A 23,624-nucleotide genomic window follows, 5' to 3' on the forward strand; every position below is an offset into this window, starting at 1 on the left:
GTTTGGCATCTCCCCAACCGATGATGTAATATGTGGCATATCTTGTTCATTTATGCCACATTTTGGTAAATTGAGTGATTTAAGGTGCATCATCCTTTGCAAACTAGCCGCCCACGTTCCGGCGTTACCACCAAATCCATTATTGCCTGAAAGATTAAGATCGGCCAAGTTCGGCATCTCCCCCACCGATGAAGCAATATGTGGCATATCTTGTTCATTTATGCCACATTCCGATAAATTGAGTGATTTCAGGTGCATCATCCTCCGTAAACTAGCCACCCACGTTCCGGCGTTACCACCCAATCCCTCATTGCCTGAAAGATCAAGATCGGCCAAGTTTGGCATCTCCCCAACCGATGATGTAATATGTGGCATATCTTGTTCATTTATGCCACATTTTGATAAATTGAGTGATTTAAGGTGCATCATCCTCTGCAAACTAGCCGCCCACGTTCCGGCGTTACCACCCAATCCATTATTGCCTGAAAGATTAAGATCGGCCAAGTTCGGCATCTCCACCACCGATGAAGCAATATGTGGCATATCTTGTTCATTTATGCCACACTCCGATAAATCGAGTGATTTAAGGTGCATCATCCTCTGCAAACTAACCTTCCACGTTCCTACGTCACCACCCAAGCTCGAATTCTTTGAAAGGTTGAGATAGGCCAAGTTTGGTACTTGACCAAATGCTGCAGCAAGGTGTTCAATGTCAGCGCTTTGCAATGAGCAATCCCTTAAATCTAACTTCTGTAGTTCCGTCAGGTTTTGCAAGAGTGGAGTCCAGATACTTGCGGAACCACCCAGACCGCAAATGCCATCAATGTTTAATCTGACTAAATCTCTCCGATTATTGAATGAATGTAATACATCCGCCAAATCTTTGACAGTGATGAGTGAGAACTTCGTGATGCTCAACTCTATGCCATTACGCAATGACTGTACACGCCACACCTCAGGGTAAGTACCGAAATCACAATCCACCAGATTCCGCATGTGACTTACTGATTCAGCGATATATTTCAAATCGCGATTGTTAATGCTACAATATCTCATGTCAAGCTTCTTTACGTGAATCATCGACTGCAAACTAGCTGCCCACGTTCCGGCGTTACCACCCAACCCCTCATTGCCTGAAAGGTCAAGATTGGCCAAGTTTGGCATCTCCCCAACCGATGATGTAATATGTGGCATATCTTGTTCATTTATGCCACATTTTGATAAATTGAGTGATTTAAGGTGCATCATCCTCTGCAAACTAGCCGCCCACGTTCCGGCGTTACCACCAAATCCGTTATTGCCTGAAAGATTAAGATCGGCCAAGTTCGGCATCTCCACCACCGATGAAGCAATATGTGGCATATCTTGTTCATTTATGCCACATTCCGATAAATTGAGTGATTTAAGGTGCATCATCCTCTGTAAACAAGCCACCCACGTTCCGGCGTTACCACACAATCCCTTATTGTCTGAAAGATCAAGATCGGCCAAGTTCGGCATCTCCCCAACCGATGATGTAATATGTGGCATATTTTGTTCATTTATGCCACATTTTGATAAATTGAGTGATTTAAGGTGCATCATCCTCTGCAAACTAGCCGCCCACGTTCCGGCGTTACCACCCAATCCATTATTGCCTGAAAGATAAAGATAGGCCAAGTTCGGCATCTCCCCCACTGATGAAGCAATATGTGGCATATCTTGTTCATTTATGCCACATTCCGATAAATCGAGTGATTTAAGGTGCATCATCCTCTGCAAACTAACCTTCCACGTTCCTACGTCACCACCCAAGCTCGAATTCTTTGAAAGGTTGAGATAGGCCAAGTTTGGTACTTGAGCAAATGCTGCAGCAAGGTGTTCAATGTCAGCGCTTTGCAAAGAGCAATCACTTAAATCTAACTTCTGTAGTTCCGTCAGGTTTTGCAAGAGTGGAGTCCAGATACTTGCGGAACCACCCAGACCGCAAATGCCATCAATGTTTAATCTGACTAAATCTCTCCGATTATTGAATGAATGTAATACATCCGCCAAATCTTTGACAGTGATGAGTGAGAACTTCGTGATGCTCAACTTTACGCCATTACGCAATGACTGTACACTCCACACCTCAGGGTAACTACCGAATTCACAATCAACAAGATTCCGCATGCGACTTACTGATTCAGCGATATATTTCAAATCGCGATTGTTAATGCTACAATATCTCATGTCAAGCTTTTTTATGTGAATCATCGACTGCAAACTAGCCGCCCACGTCCCGGCGTTACCACCCAACCCCTCATTGCCTGAAAGGTCAAGATTGGCCAAGTTTGGCATCTTCCCAACCGATGATGTAATATATGGCATATCTTGTTCATTTATGCCACATTTTGATAAATTGAGTGATTTAAGGTGCATCATCCGCTGCAAAGTAGCCGCCCACGTTCCGGCGTTACCACCCAATCCATTATTGCCTGAAAGATTAAGATCGGCCAAGTTCGGCATCTCCCCCACCGATGAAGCAATATGTGGCATATCTTGTTCATTTATGCCACATTCCGATAAATCGAGTGATTTCAGGTGCATCAACCTCTGTAAACTAGCCGCCCACGTTCCGGCGTTACCACCCAATCCCTCATTGAATGAAAGATTAAGATCGGCCAAGTTCGGCATCTCCCCAACCGATGATGTAATATGTGGCATATCTTGTTCATTTATGCCACATTTTGATAAATTGAGTGATTTAAGGTGAATCATCTTCTGCAAACTAGCCGCCCACGTCTTGGCGTTACCACCCAATTCCTTATTGCCTAAAAGATCAAGATCGGCAAAATTTGGCACATTCCCAACCGATGATGCAATGTCTACTGCATCACAAGGGTCTAAGCAACATTTATTCAAACGAAGTGTCGCGAGGTATTTCATCCCTCGCAAGTGGACCGTCCAGTCTTTGGCTGAGCCGCCTAGATTATTTTCTCCAAGGCTTATTTCAGTCAAGTTACCTCCATAACGAAATGATGACAAAAGTTTATTAGCATTACTACCAGTTAGTGAGCAATCATCAAAATGCAATACGCGCAAGTTTTTCATTGTTGGCAACTGCAAAGCTACGACTTCACTAGACCTTGACAGGTTACCCGCCTCTAAGTGAATTTTACTTACTTTATCGAAGTAATCTACTTCCGATAACTCTGTCCGCTCAACAACACGCTGCAGCAACCACACAAACGAGTTTACGCTGTCGTTTCCATTTAACTCTATGTCTCCAGTCAAAAAAGGCTCAGTGAAATCTACTGATAACAAACCTCTTGCTTGACTTTCAAAGTAGCAATTTAAGGCCAATTCCTTCACTGGCTTGCGTTCGAAAGCCTTATCACTATGCAGATTCTTCTTGTGCAGCATCCGCAATACATACCGTGTGCATTCTTGATTGTCGCCGCAGCAGAAGCGCAACATGTACTCAAAATTCCAAGGATCTCCAAGTTTATCAAGAATCTTTTGCAATTCCCCACCGCCTTTGCTTAAAAGACTCTGACAGTACATAGCTGCGCAGTACTCTTGAATTGTCTTATGAATAAACTGTACGTTATTGTGCGTACCGCGCCACTTAATGACCCTCTGGCTGGTGAGAATACCCGCTTGTATTGCTTTGTCAAGTGCACTCTTCTCAAACTCTCCCTCTTGAAATGAAAGCCTTTGCTCTGGGGAAATAAGCCCTTCTAAAGCAACTTTGCCATTCGCAATCACCACTTCCGATATAGCTTCTTCTGATAATTCAGCCATTTTTCTTCGAAATATGTATCTAATTGCCTCACTGAACAATCTTGATAGAGTATCGGGTAGTGTTTCCTCTTCCCTCCATATCAGGCATATTAGCAGGAGTATCATAGGGCTCCTTGCTAAATCAGACAGGACATCCGATGACTGAATCCTATCAAGAAGTCTCTCAGCCTCATCAAGCTTTGCAGGGAAAAATTTTCTCACATACTGCCCAATATCTTCCATCCTAAATCCCAAAACACTCACATGGGTGAAAGGTTTCTCAATGAGTGATTTGCTTTTCAATTTAGCAAAGTGAGAGGGGCGTGTTGTTACAACTACAAAACATTCTTTACCAAATTTTCGATTGAGCATTCTTAGAATGGACCCAAATTTCTCTGGTTCGATGTTAGTTGTCCCGAATTCATCAAAACCATCTATCAGAATGAGCACTCTACTACCATTGTCTTTAATGAATGCTTCCATTCCGTCCTTATCTACAGCTGTATCATCTGCTAAAAGTTGACCAAACACTGACTCAACAAGCTCCGACGTTTGTTTGAGAGCGGACATTTTCAAGACAAACACAAGTGAAAACTGTGTGAGTGCAACACCTGTAGCCCAGTCGTAGGCCATTTTGTCAATAATGGTTGACTTCCCCATCCCAGCTGACCCACACAAAATGGCGCGTTTAATCACTTTCCCGTATTTTGTTTTTATGAGGAAAATGTCCCCATACTCCTCAACATCGCCCTGTATGTCATCCTGATCACTCTTTTCTAATTGCAACTCTGTATATATATCCATAATATGTTTCATGTCGTCATCGACCCAGGGTATTAACTGAACGTAGCTACCTTTGGTAGTATACCGGTCTTTTAATTCACTCCTGCACTGATCAGCTGCAGCATCACTCGGACTGGATTGTGCTCTTCCCGTCTCGACTGTTGAAAGAAAAAAAAGAAACATTACTCATGTATCTTGCACCGGTACCATGGCGTAAACCACCGCCCTCACCCCTCTCCGACAAAATTAATTGTACTTCAAATTTCTGCCTTGTTTTGCAATGGCAAATTATTTAAGACATCGAGAAAAATCCCACGTTTATGGAATATTTACTTCACAAAATTGGAATTTCTTTTTATCCCAACAACCCATGTAAAATCATCTCCAGCTTGAGATGATCGGTTCCTGCCACCTGTAAGTGTCGATAATGGAGGGACTAATCTGGATTTGATAGCACGCAAATTAAACCTGGAGTGCGGAGGATTGCAGTGGCCCGAAACAAGAAGTAATATATATAGTTTTTGTTTTTAATTATTTTTAATTATCAAACCCTAGCATTTTAGTTAAAAATGTGTTGGGAGAAAAACATTTACTTTATTGAAAAACACAATTTAAGACTTCATGACAGAGAGGGAAAAACAATGGAATGAAACTAGCAAGCGAGAGAATGATACGACTATTTGGACTCTGAGTAAATTACATGTATTTACCTCGACTACTTTGTGTCAAAGTAACGTTTTGAGTGATGTTCAAAGTTGGCTCATAAACAGGTCCCAAGAAGGTCGGATTATTTGCACCGCCAATATGCACGGAATCCACTGATACGTGTTGCACAGGTCCACAATGGGGTACAGCAGGTGACAGGGATGAGGTTTGCAGTTGTAGTCCTACAGGTGCGATATCTTGAACTGGGCTTGGACTCTGAATTATCTGTTGGTCTTGTGACGTTCTTTCTATGATCACTGTCTCTTGTATCTCTGAAGGATTTCTTGGTGCAACACCCTCTTGTTTCTGATGTGTTGACCATTTTAGTCCCTGGTCCTCGGATGATTGCAACATCTGAACGCTCGGATCTCTTCCGGCTGCTTCTTGCTGGCTTCGTGATGACTCTTGCTGTTTTTGTTTTTGTCCCTCCGACGATGTAGTCCCTTTCTGCTTACTCTGTTCCTTGGTCCCTCCCTCTTCTACATTAAGTTCAGCTTTGTCTCGATAGTTAACTTCCTCCTGCTTCGGTCTCTGGTCTTTAGATGATGTAGTCTCTTCATAATTGCTCTGTTGTTTGGCCCCTCGCACTTGAATCTTTGGTCGAGGTTTGCCTCGAAGACACTCTAATTGCCCATGCCTCGGTTCAGGTTCTCCAGATGACGTCATCCCCTTTTGAGCGGTTTTCTCGAATTGCCCCAGCTTCTGTTTTTTCTGTAGGAGCCCCTGACTCGGACTATGTTCCTCATTAGACGGTCTTGCCCGCTTCTGCCTGTCCTGGTCTTTAACAACTATTCCCTGTCCCGGTGTCTGAGGTTTGCTTTGCTCAGCAACGTCCTCCTGTCTTTGTCTCTGGCCCTCAGATGATGAAGTTTCTTTCTGTTGTTTTCGTTTCTTAGCCCCTCCCATTTGTGACGTTTTCTTACGTTTGTCTCGGTGACCAACTTCCCTCTGTTTTGGTGTTTGGTCTTCAAATGATGTAGTTCCTTTTTCTTTGCTCTGTTCTTTAGCCCCTCCCTCGTTAACCTCTGGTTGAGGTTTACCTCTTTGTTCCTCCTGTTTCGGCTCCTGTTGCTCAGTAATCATTAAGGCAAGATCAGCATGACCGGTTGAATATAACGCATCTGTCAAACTCTGAAATCCTTCCTCGCGATTTGTTTGCTTTCTCCACCAAGAAAGCAGCATCTGTAGGCTCCTTTCTCTGTTTTCTTGGGAGGTGGTTTGGATTTCCTTGATTTCTGCTTCTTCAAATCCTAGTAATTTTGCCAATTCTTCCCAGAAAGATACAATTTTCGAAGCCAAGACGCAAAAGAGCCGACCATCAAGAGGGTGTTTGTCTGCCGAACAGAAATAAACTTTTTCTTCAGTTTGTAATTATTAGTATGAACTTGTTGCTGCCTAGCTAATTATTAATCGGATTTACTTCAGACGATTTAACTATCAGTGCGGATCTTATTTTTCTGGTGTGGAATTACATGGAATGAGGCGGTGCAGAACATTAGATAGACTCCATTACGAATTGGTGTCATTGCTACTCACAAGACTTAAAAACAGTTTTACGCCTGAGCATCGATAACGTTTTAACACTTTCACTTTCCAAGAAGATTTCTAAAAATTTGCTTAGGTCGCATTGTCGTGAGGCAAATCTAGTTAGAGAAGCGGATGTGTCAACCCCAGCTTAATCGTCAGGGTCTAACGCCCGTGGATTCTTTTAAGGTAATGTAGCATTTACCTTTTGGTCCACCGCCCAGTAGGCCATCAGTAGACAGACGAAGTGAGATGTTCTCGTCCTGATGAATACCGCAGTCGTTGAGTGTCAGCAAGTTACATAGCTGGAAAAATGCAAGATCCTTAAATATAATAAACACTCTTTGGAAAGGTCCAATTGATTTAAAGAGCCAATGGCATGATTTTTACTCGGGAGCATATCTTATGAAACATTCATTTCTTCTCATATGAATAAACATTTATTTGACATACCTTTTGGTTAATTTAATTGAGAAGGTCACTTCTTTAAACATTTAAAACAAATTCTTTCCTTTTTTCCTGACAAACGATGGCGCTGTTGTTGTGATGTCATTTCCGAAAGACACTGGTTCAGTTTTTTCTGTTCAAATAATTGTGCACTTTGCACTTTGAAAACATTGGCGAAAAAGTTTGCTAATAAGCACACTTATAGATTGTAACATTGAAGTTTCTGCTTGAAATGACATCACACTTTTGCTCATAAATATGCAAATTTAGATGAGAATAAAAACGAACAAGGGCACCAATTGCGGGGGGGGGGGGGGGGGCGCAGAGGGGGCAGCTTGCCCCCTCCCCCGGCTGATGTTTGTATTTATATATTTCATTTTTGTTTTAGTAACCATATCTATAAATGGTATAGAGAAGTCTGACATGAACGAGAAACAAAGAAAGGCTAATTGGGACACAACGATGCATTTACAACGACTGAATTAAAAAACAATATCTTACATGGGCCCAATAAGGATACACCTAACCTTTTTCCGGTTCATTTTTATCGTACGACTACATCGGTAGGGCTCACACCAACAACTTGGTTTTTTTTTTTCATAATCGTTTATCATTTTTTGAACTTAAGTGTTTGAACTCCATTTTACCGACATAAGAAGCAGCCCTTTTAAATGTCCACGGCTGATATTGAATCATAACAGGTTGTCACTAAAACCCCCAATGCAAGGTCTTTAATTGGATGGAATGCATATTGGTACTTTTTAACATGTTACACTTTGTAAAATACGGAGCAAGTTATACCTCAAAGTTACGAAAGTGTCTTCGGATGAACAGTCGCTGTTGTTGAGGCTGCACACCCATTTTCTCGCTTATTATCATTTTTAAGATCAATACAGGTGTCTCTGGATCCACTTGCAAACACATTATCTTTCGTTTTTGTGTACGGAGACTTCGGATGAAGACTTGCACATATCTGCGACTATCAAAAAAAAAAACAGTACTGCATGCTAAGGGTCACTCAATCGTTTGAATTGACATATTAAAGGAATAAAGGTAAAGACCATCAACTATTACTGTAACCACACTCTATACGCTATTATTAAAGTGAAGAAATTGTGTTTTCTAAGGGAGTTAAGTTGTCTAAAAAACCACCGAAATTTGATGCCTGTGTAATTCTTCAAACGCAAGGTTCAATACGTATGCCAGCGTTTAATCGTGTTTTACCTGATTAGCTGAGGTTTGTCTTGATCGTCAACTTGTTCCCTTTTCAGTTTCTTTTCCTCGGTTGATGCCGCCCCCTGTTGTTTGCTCTCCTCGTCAACTCCTGCATCTTGACACCTTTCTGGCTCGGCTCCAGCTGATTCGTCTCTTGATTCGTTCATTACTGATGTAAAAAGGGAAAAAGAGTGATCATATTACCATATTTTTAAAACTATCTCTACTGTTTTGGTGGTTTGTTTTCTAAAATTAACAGGTTTTTAACAATTAGGTTTTTTTTTTAGTTAATTATTTGTTTAAAGAGTCCGGTAGGAGAGCAGGGTACCCTATAATTTTTTATCCTTAAATTATAGTGCCTAATGTACAGTTTCATCTCTAATCACTCCTTAAATGTATCTGCTTGTTTGCATTTTAGCTCACCCGGTACATTTTGGGCAAAATCAGTCAATCCGATGGCCTCCAATGCTCGTCTCAGCTTCTGAGCTGCTTCGTCACGATCCGTCGTCTTTTTCCACCAAGTGAGTAGCATGTGACGGCTCTCTTCAGTGCTGCCTTCGTCGGCGGTTTGGATGTCTGCAATTTCCACTTCTTCATATCCTAAGTGTTTGGCCAATTCCTTCCACGATGATTCAATTTTCGGGGACAAGCCCTTGAGGTACTCATCGTCAATAGCGGATTTGCCTGCCAAAAGAATTTTAAATATTGCCTTTAGTGAAACCACAGGCGTATATGGTGTCAACGTATAGCAGTTAACCTGTATTATTAACTACAGCCGCAACGAAAAGATACTTTCGTTCTTTATAAACAGCTCAACTAAAGATAGCAAAAACTCCCTAGCAGGTCGTTTGTTCACTTGAACATAATTAGTTTCCCGAACTTGGTCATTTACCTTTTGATACCTTGTTTTTCACATTTTCTTCTTCGGCTGATGCCGCCCCGTTTTGTTTGTTCTCCTCGTCAACTCCTGCATCTTGAAGCCTTACTGATTCGGGTCCTGCTGCTTCGTCTCTCGATTTGCTCGTTACTGATGTAAGAAGGAAAACAGAGTGACCATCATTTTATTGTTTACCAATTGTTTTTCATATTGTCTTTACTGTTTTGTTTTACATTCAACGAGGCCGTTTTAATTGCTCAGGCCTATTTATTTGTTTAAAGAGCTAAGTATGAGTATCATACCCATATTTTTTGTTCTGAAAATACATCGTCTAAAGTTAAATGCACTCAGAAATCACTTTTGAATAATTGAAAACTGTTTGTTCACATTAATTTAGCTCACCCGGTACATTTTGGGCCAAATCAGTTAACCCGATGGCCTCCAATGCTCGTCTCAGATTCTGAGCTGCTTCGTCGCGATCTGTCATCTTTTCCCACCAAGTGAGTAGCATGTGACGGCTCTCTTCAGTGCTGCCTTCGTTGGTGGTTTGGATGTCTGCAATTTCCGCTTCTTCATATTCTAGGTGTTTAGCCAATTCCTTCCATGATGATTCAATTATCGATGACAAGTCCTTGAGGTACGCTTCATCGATAGTGGCTTTGTCTGCCAAAATGAATGTTAAGTTTTAGTCAACTTTTTTTTTTCAAATGCTTTCACCACGGTTTAAGTTATATGGTAGCAGTTAACTTATGTACTACAGCTGCAGCAAACTAGACTCTTGTTTTTTAATAATAGCTCAAATTTAGATTGTTTGTTTACTTGAACATTTATTCCTAACCTCTTTCATTTACCTTTTGGTACATCGTCGTCATCCGGATCTTCTATGGGCAGCTCGAGAGAGATGATTTCATTTTTGTCGACACCATTCTCCTCAAGTGTGAGCAAGTCACAGAGCTAACAAAGTAAATAATGTAAATTACTTGATCAGGAGAAACAAGGAGGATATAAGAAGTTAATCATTCAAACTTCCAGCAAATTACGTTCGTTGAAACCTTTCATAGTGTGGAGGGAAGGGCTGTGATTTTTTGAAAGTACTGTTTAAAACGTGAAAAGAATATGAGATCTTGCATTCTACATATACCCTTTCTAAAATACCACAATGCGAAACTCTAGGTGTTGATATTTCAAATTGAACAAATTATCCGTACCGGTATTATTAATGACGGTATACCTACCTGGAAGATTTCCCTGATGTACAGACGCTGATATCGTGCCTCAACTCCGATCTTCTTTTGGATTACCTCTTTTAGAGATGAGACGGATGTCTCGGGATGGAGTTCGAAATAAAGTGTCTTGGGTTTTTGTCGGAGGGGAGTACGGACAAAGACCTGCAGTTTCTGTTTTACGTCTTTGGTATTGCTGTGAAAATAGGGAGAAATCATGTGTAGTTTTAGAAATGCGTTATTCTAAAATAGAACGGGATCTGTGAACTATTCACTTGGCAGCTATAGTCAAAGTAACGTCCACTGTCACGAGTCTATGAAAAGTATTGCACAAGTTCACTCAATTTTTACACAAGTAGCTGGAAAGAATCAAAGATTCAACAAATCCTTCGACATTAAGTAACAATTATGACCCTCATTTGAAATGAATAACTGTCGTTTCTGTATACCTCTGACTTTCATGTGTCTGCTTTGATTGTCTTTGGATCCATCGTTTCGATGGTCTCCTTTTCCCAAGAAAAAAACGACTGGTGTCTAGCACAGTAATCGTCGATAGTTCAGTAGTTTCTAGAAATGGTTTGGCGTGACGACCAAAGTATAATATCTCCTTTTGTGCTCAAGTGTGTACATTAAACTGACCACAACAACTACGAGGTCACATTAAATTACATTTGTGTGGCTAGAGTTTTCTTTCAGGAAGATGTTTTAAGAACAAAAAAGCTCTCCTTCAAAGGTTTACTTTTTGGTTTTTGCGTAATGAGAAGGCGGGTTGTCTGTACAGGATCACAGAGAAAAACGCCCTCTTCCTGAATCCAAATCCTGAATGGTCTTTCGCAGCATTTTGGTATTTGCCGAGTTGAAGTAAGGTGTGAAGTTCAATCGCAGAGAGGGAAATTATCTGCTGGCGTTCAATGCCCTACTGCGATGGATTGTATGTAAATCAGCTATACGCCCCTCTAAGTAAACACACTTCTAGATAATATTAACTGTAACTCGAGATAAGCATACCTAATTTCTTTTTGATAATGAAGCCTAGCAAGGTACGTAGTACAGACTACACCTGATGTGGTCTTGTTTCAACTGGTTTGTACATGACGAGGTGGGACACCAGATCATGGGCTTATATTAAGTGGTTTACCAAACCACGTATTCATCCCCGGTACGGCTTCGTCTCTGAATGACAGATTCATTCTTGGAGATTGAAATGTCACAACCAAACGGATATTCTTCAAACTTTGGCTTCGTATGCAAAACATATAGAAATAACAAACGGGTACACAGTAAATAATATATGTTACTTGCTTAAAGATTATATGAGTTAATTGCTTAAAGATTGTAAAAGTGTATTTGTGCCGTTCTTACATTCATGTTTTTTTTATGTGTTTGTACATTTGCGTAAAAAGGCCATTAACTTGTCCACAATGGGATATTAATTAAAGTTTGATTTTATTGAATTGTATTGAAGCAGAACAAGGGCCTGTACGGAGTTGGATTCCCCTAAGTAAGGGACCTCGAATTCTCCCGAAGCGAAAACAGAACCGAAGCACTGGAAACCCAACTCTATTGGGCTTTATCTAGCCAGCGGCATCAGACTTTGTAAACAATCGCAGAAACGCCGTAAACACTTCAGTTTTGGACCTTCGATACATGGCGTGATATTTTAGATAACAGTCATTAAGCACTAGGGGACACATATTCATTATTAGGGTACAATCTTTAAGACTCTCAGGTTACGGTAGGATGCCCTCAGAGCAGAAAGTTATTCCAATATATAAAGCTAATCCAAAACCCTTTGTTGGGTAAATGTGGGTTGTTTATAACGCCTTTTAAAATGTTGCTTTTTCTGTGCTGTTTTGGTATTCCATCCCGAATTTTGTTTTCATTGCTTATTTTCATTAATACAGAAGTTTCAAATTGGAGGCATTGCATATAGCGCATCGAAAGAAAAAAGTGACATTTTGTCATGGAATAATTACAAAATTTTGACAATTTAGCCGTGTTTCTTTTCAAGTGATTTTTGTTCCAGTGGCTTTTAGAGGTTCAATAGAGAAAATCAAAGTGGTTCCTCTTAAAAAACACAAAAGCACTGCGGGGGATATAATTATGTTTTTTTTAATTATAATATTAATTTATTTTATTGTGAAAGAAGCTATTAAACTTCTTTAATTAATGGTATTTTTACAGTGTTTTTACACAGAACATGGCGTCGTTATAGCGCCCTCACTCGCTCAACACGGCCGATTCTATGTCAACTACACTTTATATGGCCGATTCTTTATATTTGTCAACTACACTTTCTGACCCATTCTTTATATTCGTCAGCTACACTTAATATAGCCGATACATTATATTTGTCAACGACACTTTATGTGGCCGATTCTTTATATTTGTCAACTACACTTTATGGCTGTTTCTTTATGTTTGTCAACTACACTTTATACAACCGATTTTTTCCTTTCTCAACTACACTTTGTATGACCGATTTGTGTTTTTTATTTGTAAACTACTCGTTATATGGCCGATTCTTTATATTTAACAAAGACACTTTATATGGCCGATTCTTTGTAGTTGTAATCAACACTTTATATGGTCGATTTTTTTATATTTACAGGAATTCAAATACGAATTCGATTTTAATAATGTGAGTCAAGAATGAGCCACTATTTTTTTCTCTTAGATTTTGTATTTTGTATAATGAGGAACAAATCAAGTTTTTTTTCATGACGATTGTGATTTTTGGCTGTTTACCTTTGCAGGTTTTCATCTATTAATTGAGGTAGAAATACCTGCGTGGTTCAAGGGTAGGCCCATTCATCAGTAGGTTTCGGTAAATGATCAGTCGTGGGCAGGTGAATTGTGTGATAGTTCTATTAATTTAAGAGAAATAACTTAGAAATAGAGTTATGCAAACTAAACGAAATTTTCACATTTACTAGTCAATAACATGTAATTTATTTCTATGTTATTTTTTATTAAATAGGTTGAGTCACACTGTTGAAAATATTTTAACCATTTTGATTCACACTGATTGAGATTTCTGCTCGGAATGACATCAAAGTTTTGCTCATCAATATAGGTATTAAGTGTGCCCTAGCAAGGTAGCACAGATTACACCTGATCTGGTCTTGTTTCAACCGGTTAGTACATGACAAGGCGGGACACCAGATCATGGGTTCATCTTTGTTTTGTTTTTTCAAACCACGGATAAGTTTACAGATGTGGCTTCTTCTCCGACTACACTAATCACTCCTAACCTTTCCTATGCCACCAGCGGGTGGATAGTCTTCAAACTTTGGCTTCCTGTTATTCGATTTAAAGTTGCTAAAGCAAAACCAGTGCATACTGAGCCTGATTCCCGTTAGTCCGGGGCTCCGAACTCTCCCGAAGCTCAAACGGCCGCGGAACGGAAGCCGAGCGCGGGAATACCCAATTATATTTGGCTTATCTAACCAGCAGCATCAGACTATGTAAACATTCGTATAAACGCCGTAAACACTTTAGCTTTTGGACCCTGGAAACATGGCGTGATTTTAGATAAATGCCCTAGTCAGTGAGCCTGTAATGGCCCATTATTATTTATGGGTACAATCGCTTCAACTTTCAGGTTTTCGGCTGCATGCACTCATGGCATTTAATCATTCCAAAAAAGTTTTAACAACCCTTCTCGCATTAATACTCTGGCATATATCAAAAGTGGTATATATCAAAATCGCTTCTATGAGAGTTTCAAAATATTCCAATGTCATTACAGTTAATTATTGTTTATGAAAATGCATTACCTCCTTTTCTGATAAAAAATTCCTTTATTTTAAGTAATCATACACGAATCCATTTTGATCACGTGGTTCTTCAGGAACTGTTTCAAGATATTGCAGAGTTGTAAACACAACCACAGTTTTAAAGTTCTGTCCACGGATCACAAATAGGGTAGTGTTCTTGCAGTAAAACGAAAACAAATCATATGGTTGTCTATATTCTCAGGCCCAGATTAAGTGTTTCGTAGGCCCTAGGCACCAGTGTTCCGAAGAATGGAGAAGTAAGGGGAAAGGAAGAGGGAATAAGAACAAAGTGGAGAATGTAAATAATAAACACCGCTGCTTAAAACTGCGCGAAGATAAAATCAGGTTCTGAAACCCATGGCAAAAGATTGTAAATTCTGTCATGTCGGCACAAGCTGCCGCGCGAAGTCGCTTCATATACGGGGGTTGACAGCTCAGCTGTGCAAAACATAAGCACGTGCTCGCTCGCACACATATGAATTGAGCTGATTCTTATTTAGTGACGACTCAAAATAACGATGGCATATTTCGAAAGACAGTCAAGCTACAATTTTGATATTTGCGCCAAAGAGCATCTGCAATCCAAACATTTCCCAGGGCTCTTAAGCACCCCCGGACCCCACGCCTTCAGGGCTTCGTGCTCGCATATAAAAAAATCACTATAGGATTTAAAGACACCCCCCCCCCCCCGCAGTCTGGGAACAGGCCTGTACAAAGTATGCGCAAAGGTACTGATCATGTACATGCAGTTTTGCGACAATGAAACAAAAAAACATTGCTGGATTTTGTATTTTCGAGCATTATAAAATATTAATTTCAAACGATGACAGTACAAGCCTTCAATGTATTAATCATTCTTGCAATTGTCCTCCGATAGAAAGAAAGAAAATAAAACAAAAAGTTATGTGGCGATGGCCAAGTCTTCAGGAGTCGGGAGGTTGATTGGGGATGACCAAATCACAAAATTTCAAATGTCCCACGCTGCAAATTTGTTGACCACAATGCACCAGGAAAAACTCTTGGTGGCACATGAAACGCCCGAATTGCCCGGCCGTGGACATTCGAAAGGGGGAGGGGGGGGGGGGGGGGGGGGCTGGACACCATATTATACTGGGACGCTCTTTATCAATTATGACTATACTCGCGCTTACATTTTCAAAAGCTTTTGTACTTTGTTTCTTCACTTTCCAGTGCTATTTAAGTACATTTTAGTTGCCGGGACGTTCGGATAATACCTCAAAATCCACATTGTTTTCACTGCACAAAAAAGTGGATGATTTAAAAGCCCATCCCCCGGTCAAAAAGTATAAGGGGCATATACCCCCACCTCACCACCACGGGAATTACGCCCCTGATGACGGCGCACGCAGCCGGCCAACGAGCCTGCAACTCGCACGGTCTTTTTTTTTCGTGTCCGGGTTGCCATACGCCTTGATTCAAATCTACGGTCATGAAAAGGCCTTTGAGATGAAACAAAGCAAAACCATGAACCTTTTTGCGACTGAACGATCTAATTTGGGGTCGTATTGTGTACTTAACAAGCGAGTATAATTTTTACTAACACCTGCACATTTAATACGCCTATCGGCGGCGGCGGAACGTTTTTAAAACTGGGGGCATCACCAAAAAGAGACATTTGCTCAGAATAAGGCACCTTCCGATGGTGTGAAAGTGGAGAAAATTGTGAAACAATTTTCGTTCACATTGCAAGGAATACATATTCCCTATAGCAAAATTTACTTCCAACATTGATATACACTTTTAAAAATGTTTGCATTACATTTTAAAAGTGTGAGGAGCACTATTATTTCTTAACGAGCCAGTTTTCCATTTTGAGAGGGGCACAATTTTTTTCATTGCGAGAGGGGTCATTCGTGTTTTCGAGGGATACTTTTCCAGCTCGAGAAGGTTCACAAATTTGTTAATGCACGGGGCATTTTTGTTTTTGAGAGGCACTTTTGCTTTACAAGAGAGGAGATCATTTTTAAACACCATCATAATGCTTTCATGTGCGTTTAAGGCCAGTTTTATTTTTATCTTGAGTGGGTACATTTGTAACCAAATGTGGCAAAATGAGGAATGTCTCCCAAAACCATGTGATGAGTAATCAACGCCTGAAGTTGGATACACTAGGAAAATCATGTAATAAGAACCGGAAAATGTCCCTGTCTAAAAATACACATTATAAAAATCTGTGACTACAGATTAGGCCTATTGAGAGTGGGGGTACAAGGACGGATCTAGAACACACTTTTTTTTGGGGGGGGGCTGTACAAATCAAGCCAGGCCAAACTGGTATAGGTCCTAGCACAAATTCTCGAGGACGTCATTCGCTTCTCAAAGTGGGGGTGGTACGTACATGGGTATCTTGATCAGTACTAATTGTGCGAGTGCTAAGCCTAAGCGGGCGCGCGGGGTTCGGGGCCTCGCTTATGGGCCGGCCCCTGGATTCTCGGCGCCCTGTGGTGCGATCTGAGGCAATTTCTGACGACTGCCGAAGTTTTAGCACAAGATCATCATTTAAACATCTTTTTCGAGTTTTTCGAGTCAAATCAGCTGTTCTGAGCTATAAAATCAAATGTAGGCTACATTTTTTTATTCGGGGACAAAAAACGTTGGGGAACGACATCAGTCCTCCCGTTCCCCACCGATCGACGCATTTGGTTGGCACCGTGTTTCAGAACGACAGACTTTACACGTACATTTTATACGTAGGGCCAATGCATACATGCTGTACAGCGTCAGTTGGTGAAATCGAAAATTCTGAGAGAGACCCTCAAACGTTTTCAAAAACTGGGTGAACGTTATTGAAGGTCGAGGCGTGTTTCTGTGGACTTGGGCAAGTCCACACAGTGTTTCTCCATTTCTGGAAAACAGGTTTGAGAGCATTTTTTGGTTAGGTTTATCCGTGGCAAAATGAAGAGAAACACTACAGGGAATCATAGAAAAAAATTAATTGTGTGGGTGAACGTATTAACACTGCCTTATGGGGTATCAGAACAATGGGAGGTACCCAACAAGGAATGTCCACCAACTTGCGGGTGTTTTGGTACCCAACAAGTTTTTTTCACGAAATAGATACATTGATTTTATTCATAAACTAGGAATTTCCAAGGTGGGTTGATATGTTGCAAATGCAAGAGTTTTAGAAAAGGGATAATAAGTCCAAATTTCAGCCCAGGATATTAATTCTGGTTAAAATATGAGCATTTTCACATTTATAGTGTGCGACATTGCAGTTTTAGTACACAAGAACAAAGGAAGTTTCCCATTTCTATTCCTATGTAAGCGTGCCTGCGTGTGTGTGTGTGTGTGGGTAGGCGTTACATTCACTGTGTGGACTTCCGAACAAAAGAGGTCCACATAAACCAACGTTGTGTGGACTTGGGCAAGTCCACACTGTGTTTCCCCATTTCTGGAAAACAGGTTTAGAGGCATTTGTGGGTTAGGTTTATCTGTGGCAAAATGAAGAGAAACACTAAAGGGGATCATAGAAAAAAATGGATTGAAAGAGTTTTCACAGTTCGAGAAAAATGAGGTTTTTTTTTCACTGGTTTTTCTTAACTACACGAAACCAAGGGAGTGTCCATACTTGGTATGTAACGTAAACATGTCTGGATAGGCCTATGTGTTTTATGGCACACTGCGGTATTTTCGTAGCCCCCCCCCCCCAGTTTCCGTAGGCCCCCAAATTGTTCGTAGGCCCCAACATTTTTAGTAGGCCCTTGGCAAAGTGCATACTCTGCCTATTGGGTAATCTGGGCCTGTATATTCTGGCATTCGATGAACTACTGCGATGAATTGTATGCAAATCAGCTGTACGCCCCTCTAAGTAAACACACTTAACTGTGAGTCGTGATGCGATTGTTTTCGTCTTGGTTTTTAAATGAACCCTTTGCAAGGTACGGTAGCACAGACTACACCTGACCTGGTCTTATTTTAACAGGGTTTGAACATGACGATGCAGGACACCAGATCATGGGTTTATCTTTGGGGGCTTCGCAATCTCTCCCGAAGCCAAAACGGAACGGAATCCGTGCACTGGAAACCCACTTATGTTTGTCTTTATCTAGCCAGCGGCATCAGACTTTGCAAATATTGCAAAAGCCGTAAACACTTCAGTTCTTGGACCTTGGAAACATGGCGTGATTTTAGATAATAGGCTCTAGTCAGGGAACTTGTAGGGTCCCATTTTTATTTCTGGGTACAATCTTTCAAACTCTCAGGTTTTCAGTAGCATGCACTCTGTGCATGAAATCATTCCAAAAAGCAGCCTCAAAAACACTCTTTTTGTCGGGCAAATTTTGTTAAAACAATAAATGCTTCAACGCCTTTATTTTTCAAAGTCGCTCTCCCCGTGCTATTTCCTAGTTTCACGGCGAATTATTTTTTTTAGCAAAATGAAATGTGTTTACTTTGCATAACGTATCTAACAAAGAAAACCGAGTTTAAGCATGAAATAATCATTTACCAAATTGCAAATTATATTCTGCCTGACATCATTAAAAAAATAGAATAGACGCCCACATTGAAACAAACGATTGCCTTCAAAACAAATATTATTGTTTCGGGGAAAAAATAAAACAAGAGCAGAGTGCATAATTATGTACACATCACCGTGGGGTTTGAGAACTAAGTAACACTATTAGTCCAGCGGATATGTGAAAAAAATTGTGCACTTTTGCATACAAGCGTGAAACTTGGCACAGATGTTTATATTCATGCAAGAAAATGTTTTAGATGTGGAGCTATCGCCAATTTTACCCTTTTAGGGGCGTGGCATCTATTTAAAAAAAAGGGGGCGGGACTTGTCGTGCCCTCAGTGAAAACGGTTTTTCCCACTTGTTACAAAAGCAGGAAACTTCACAAAGACATAATTATATAGATAATTAGTGTTTTCCAGATTCGCAGCCACCACAAAAGTACGTTTTTGGGGGGCATGGCAGTCATTAACAGAAAAGGGGGGTAATTATTATGCCCAATTTGGAAAACATACTGTGCCCATACTTCATGAACGAATCAAACGTCCTACAGACGTTTAAATTCATGAGAAAATTTTTTCCAGATGTGGAGCCATCTCGAACACACCCTTTTAGGGGCGTAGCAACCATATCAGAAAACAAGAAGGAGGGGTTTTATTTATGCCCACCCTGGAAATATTGTTCCCACATTCATAGAGAAATGGAACTTTCCTCAGACATTGACATTCATGAGAAAAAAAATTCCAGATGTGGAGCCATCGCGAACACACCCTTTTAGGGGCGTGGCAGCCATATTGATTAAAAGGGGGGCGGGGTTCTCATTATGCCCAACATGGGAAAAATGTGCCCACATCTCATAAACGAATGAAGCTTTTTCCCACAGACATTAATACTCACGACAAAAAAAATCACACGTGGAGCCATCGTAAACACACCCTTTTAGGGGCGTGGCAGCCATAATAAAGTGGGGGGGGTAGTCATGATGCTCCTATAAAAGAAAGTTGTGCCTACCTTTCATAAATGGATTAAATTCCACTCGGAAAATATATTCATAAAAATCTTCTTTTTTTTTTTAATGTGAAGCCATCACAAACCTACCCTTTTAAAGGCGCGGCATCCATTTGTGAAATGGGGGGGGACTCAAATCACAACGTGGAAAATTTTGACCGCGTTTCATATAATAAAATCCACTTCAGATAGCTGTTCAATGTGTTGGAGTAGGGCCGCCTTTATAGTTGGAAGTTACTGTTGGCAAACCCTTTGTTTTCTTACACTATGCATTCTTGCCTCATCTATATCAACTGCAGCAATATCTGAATTGGGGTATAAACTGGGGTACCTCAGTTAGTCCTGGAAGGACTAGTGTTACTTCTTCAAATACATTTTTTTCCCTGCCTTTTTTTCTGACAGACCAAAAGGCATATGCAGTGTGGCACCTGTATAAAGTATAACATTTTTTTAATAGATTTGGTCGGGGTAAAAAAAAAACACTCATCAGAGCTTGATATACCATTTTTAAGAGAACAGAGGTGTTGTGTGGTGGGGGTACACAGATTCATTGAATGTGAAGTCATAGTGGACGTGTCCACCACTTTGTGAGGCGAGTACATTTCGTGTTGTTACCCAATCTGCTCTCAATGCGGCGCAACGGGTAGGAGGTAGGGGGATTTTACACTCCTCCCCCCCGTGAAAAAAAGGATTTCCATGTCCCTTAAATGTTAAAAGTTAGAGTTTAGGGCTGCCATTGTGCTGTGTATTTGTAATGATGAAATCACTCTGGAATTTAGATGTGCATGATAATATAGGTGCACACATAAGTACACACATATATAAGTACACACATTGAACCCTATAACTGGGGTTAGCCTACCGGTACTTACCCATGCTCTTTGGTGTAAGTCAATGTATTACCAAATAATATAGGGTATGGGCCAATCAACATTATAAGAAACCAACAACAAAATATAAAAATTTCAATTGTGGGCACAGTGAGCAGGCCCCTCACATCTCTAAAAGGATGAGTTTGCTGTGGCTCTACATATGAATTTATTATCTTGCACCAAGTTTGTGTGAAGTTTAGTCATTTATGAATGTTCGATGGTGGGCAAATGATAAGTAGCACCCCCCATTTTTTTTTTAATAGATGCCATGCATCTAAAAGGATAAGTTTGTGATGGCTTCAAATTAAAAAAAGAAGGAAAGATTTTCATGAATATATTGTCCGTGTGGAGTTTAATCCATTAATGAAAGGTAGGCATGACTTTCTTTTATAGGGGCATCATGACTATCCCCCCATTTTACTTTGGCTGCCACGCCCCTAAAAGGGTGTGTTTACGATGGCTTCACTAGTGACTTTTTTTTTCTCGTTTTCATTCGTTTATGAGATGTGGGCACAATTTTTGCCATGTTTGGCATAATAAGAACCCCGCCCGCCCCTTTTTTTTCAATATGGCTGCCACGCCCCTGTAAGGGTGTGTTCGAGATGGCTTTACATCTGGAATTGTTTTTCTCATGAATGTCAATGTCTGTGGAAAGTTCCATTTCTCTATGAGTGTGGGAACAATATTTCCAGGGTGGGCATAATGAAAACCGCGCCCCCTTTTTTTTCTTATATGGTTGCCACGCCCCTAAAAGGGTGTGTTCGAGATGGCTCCACATCTGGAATTTTTTCTCATGAATATAATCGTCTGTAGGACGTTTTATTCGTTTATGAAATATGGGCACAATGTTTTCCAAATTGGGCATAATAATAACCCCCCCTTTTTTCTTTTAATGGCTGCCACGCCCCCAAAAAGGTACTTTTGTGGTGGCTGCGAATCTCGAAAACACTAATTATCTATATATTATGTCATTGTAAAGTTTCCTGCTTTTGTAACAAGTGGGGAAAACCATTTTCACTGCGGGCACGACAACTTCCGCCCCCCCCCTTTTTTTAAATGGATGCCAATGGATGCCCTAAAAGGGTAAATTTGCGATGGCTCCACATCTAAAACATTTTCTTGCATGAATATAAACATTTGTGCCAAGTTTCACGCTTTTATGCAAAAGTGCACAATTCATCGATATGTTGTCACATATCCGCTTGACCATATATTAACCGTGTATGGTTACAAATTCTCGATGTACGTCGTTGGGGATCGGGACAACGCTCGACCTCATTCATTGGTCAGTTGTTTGAGAAAAATAGGTGGTTTCTTGTTTGCGATGACGACGTGTTGGCCGTAGTTGGCACGCATGCTCAGAAGGTAAAACGTGCTGACTTACAACTACTGAAGACTACCGGAGGCAGAAAACAGGGCTAGTTGAATGACACAACTTTGAGACAAGTTGATGGACGAAACTTGTACAAGAAGGAATAGTAAAAAAAATAGTAGGGCAAATGAGTCAAGCATTCATTATCTGATGGCATGCTATTTAGGGAATTAAAATCACCATCTGTAGAAAATTGTCAAACAATTACCCCAAATTTAGACCCCAAAAAGTGTGCTCAAACTGGCTCATAACGCCGTGATGGCCGGGCAACTCAGCACAACTAAAACCACCACCGAAAATTCCTTTTGGCTGAGCGTATACAGATTGACGTGCGACATAACTCTTTGTAAGTGGTATATTCCCGAGCCGAAGAAAGATCTTTCGGCGCTGTTGACAGTTACGTCGTGTGCCAAGGAAAAGGACGTTAGCAGCCCAGGCACAAAAAAAAAACACTTGTGGAGATAATTGAATTGAAAGGTTTTGTGCTCCCATTTCTAAATGAAAAATCACATCAGGCTGAAATTTGGGCTCATTTAGGTCGTTCATAATTAATCGTTTTGTGCATTTTTATATCGAAATATTACTTAATTTTGAAGTAACTTAAATACTAACTCTCCGACAAACACGTTTCAACAACTCTTCTCGGTCACTCAGCTTTTCTATAGTTTTAGGAAAAAACAACCAGAATCGTTCAAAAGTCTGCTACGATGATAGATAACATCTTCTTTAGTACATATGCTCAGGATGGCTTATCCAGTACAGGAATATATCAAAACCTTGGCTCCTATGATCAACATATTCCAAAGTGATTACAGTTAATTATTGTTTAGTTTATGAAAGGTATTACCTCCTTTCTCTGATAAGAAGTTGATTTCTTTTATATAGCTGACAGTAGCCTGACACACATCCATTTTGATCATGAGATTCTTCAGAAAGTGTTTCAAAATATTCACCCTAAAGTCTAAGGCATAAACGTGTTTATTAAGTGCGTTAAATCTTAAATAAATCATTTTTAGCGTTACTAAAACCGAAAATATGTCAATCGTTCCATCTTAACAAAATCATATTTAATAGACACATTCTAAGTCCACTACTATCGTATGGAGGTGTTTGATACTTTATTATGTGTTTCAGAATGCCCTCTGAACACTTTAGTATGGCTAAAGTATTCCAATCTTATATATTGGCCTCGAACTTTATATCTAGACTAACCAACGTGACGAATCGAAAAGTGAATTTAGTTTACACTGTTCAGAACTCTAACAGATTAACAGAAGGAGACCATTTTAATCAGCTAAATAAAAGGAACTTGGTATTGATTGCTTTCCTAAAGTATTCTTAGAAAATTTAATTAAGTGTGTTCTCTTTAGAATTAGTTCGCAAGGATTCTAAAAGGTCGTTTCCAGAGGTTTTCGATCTTCAATCTTCGTGGATAGTCCTCGATCTGCAAATCATCTTTCCAAATTTAGAACTTCCTTCACCCATTGTGTTAAAGTCCCCTAAAACTCCTTTACCTATTGTGTTAAGGTCCCCTAAACGTGGAAAAGTCTTCTATCAATCCGTCAACAGATATTTTTTATGAAGCCCAATTCTC

At 40.3% G+C, this 23,624-nt stretch overlaps 1 pseudogene; it reads right to left on the minus strand.

Annotated features, from left to right (window-relative positions):
• Positions 1–2,231: 2,231 nt before the first annotated feature.
• Positions 2,232–9,782, minus strand: LOC119726034 (annotated as a pseudogene).
• Between the last annotated feature and the right edge of the window lie 13,842 nt (positions 9,783–23,624).

The sequence above is a fragment of the Patiria miniata genome, unplaced genomic scaffold (assembly GCF_015706575.1).
Source record: "Patiria miniata isolate m_02_andy unplaced genomic scaffold, ASM1570657v1 HiC_scaffold_19, whole genome shotgun sequence".
NCBI lineage: Eukaryota > Metazoa > Echinodermata > Asteroidea > Valvatida > Asterinidae > Patiria > Patiria miniata.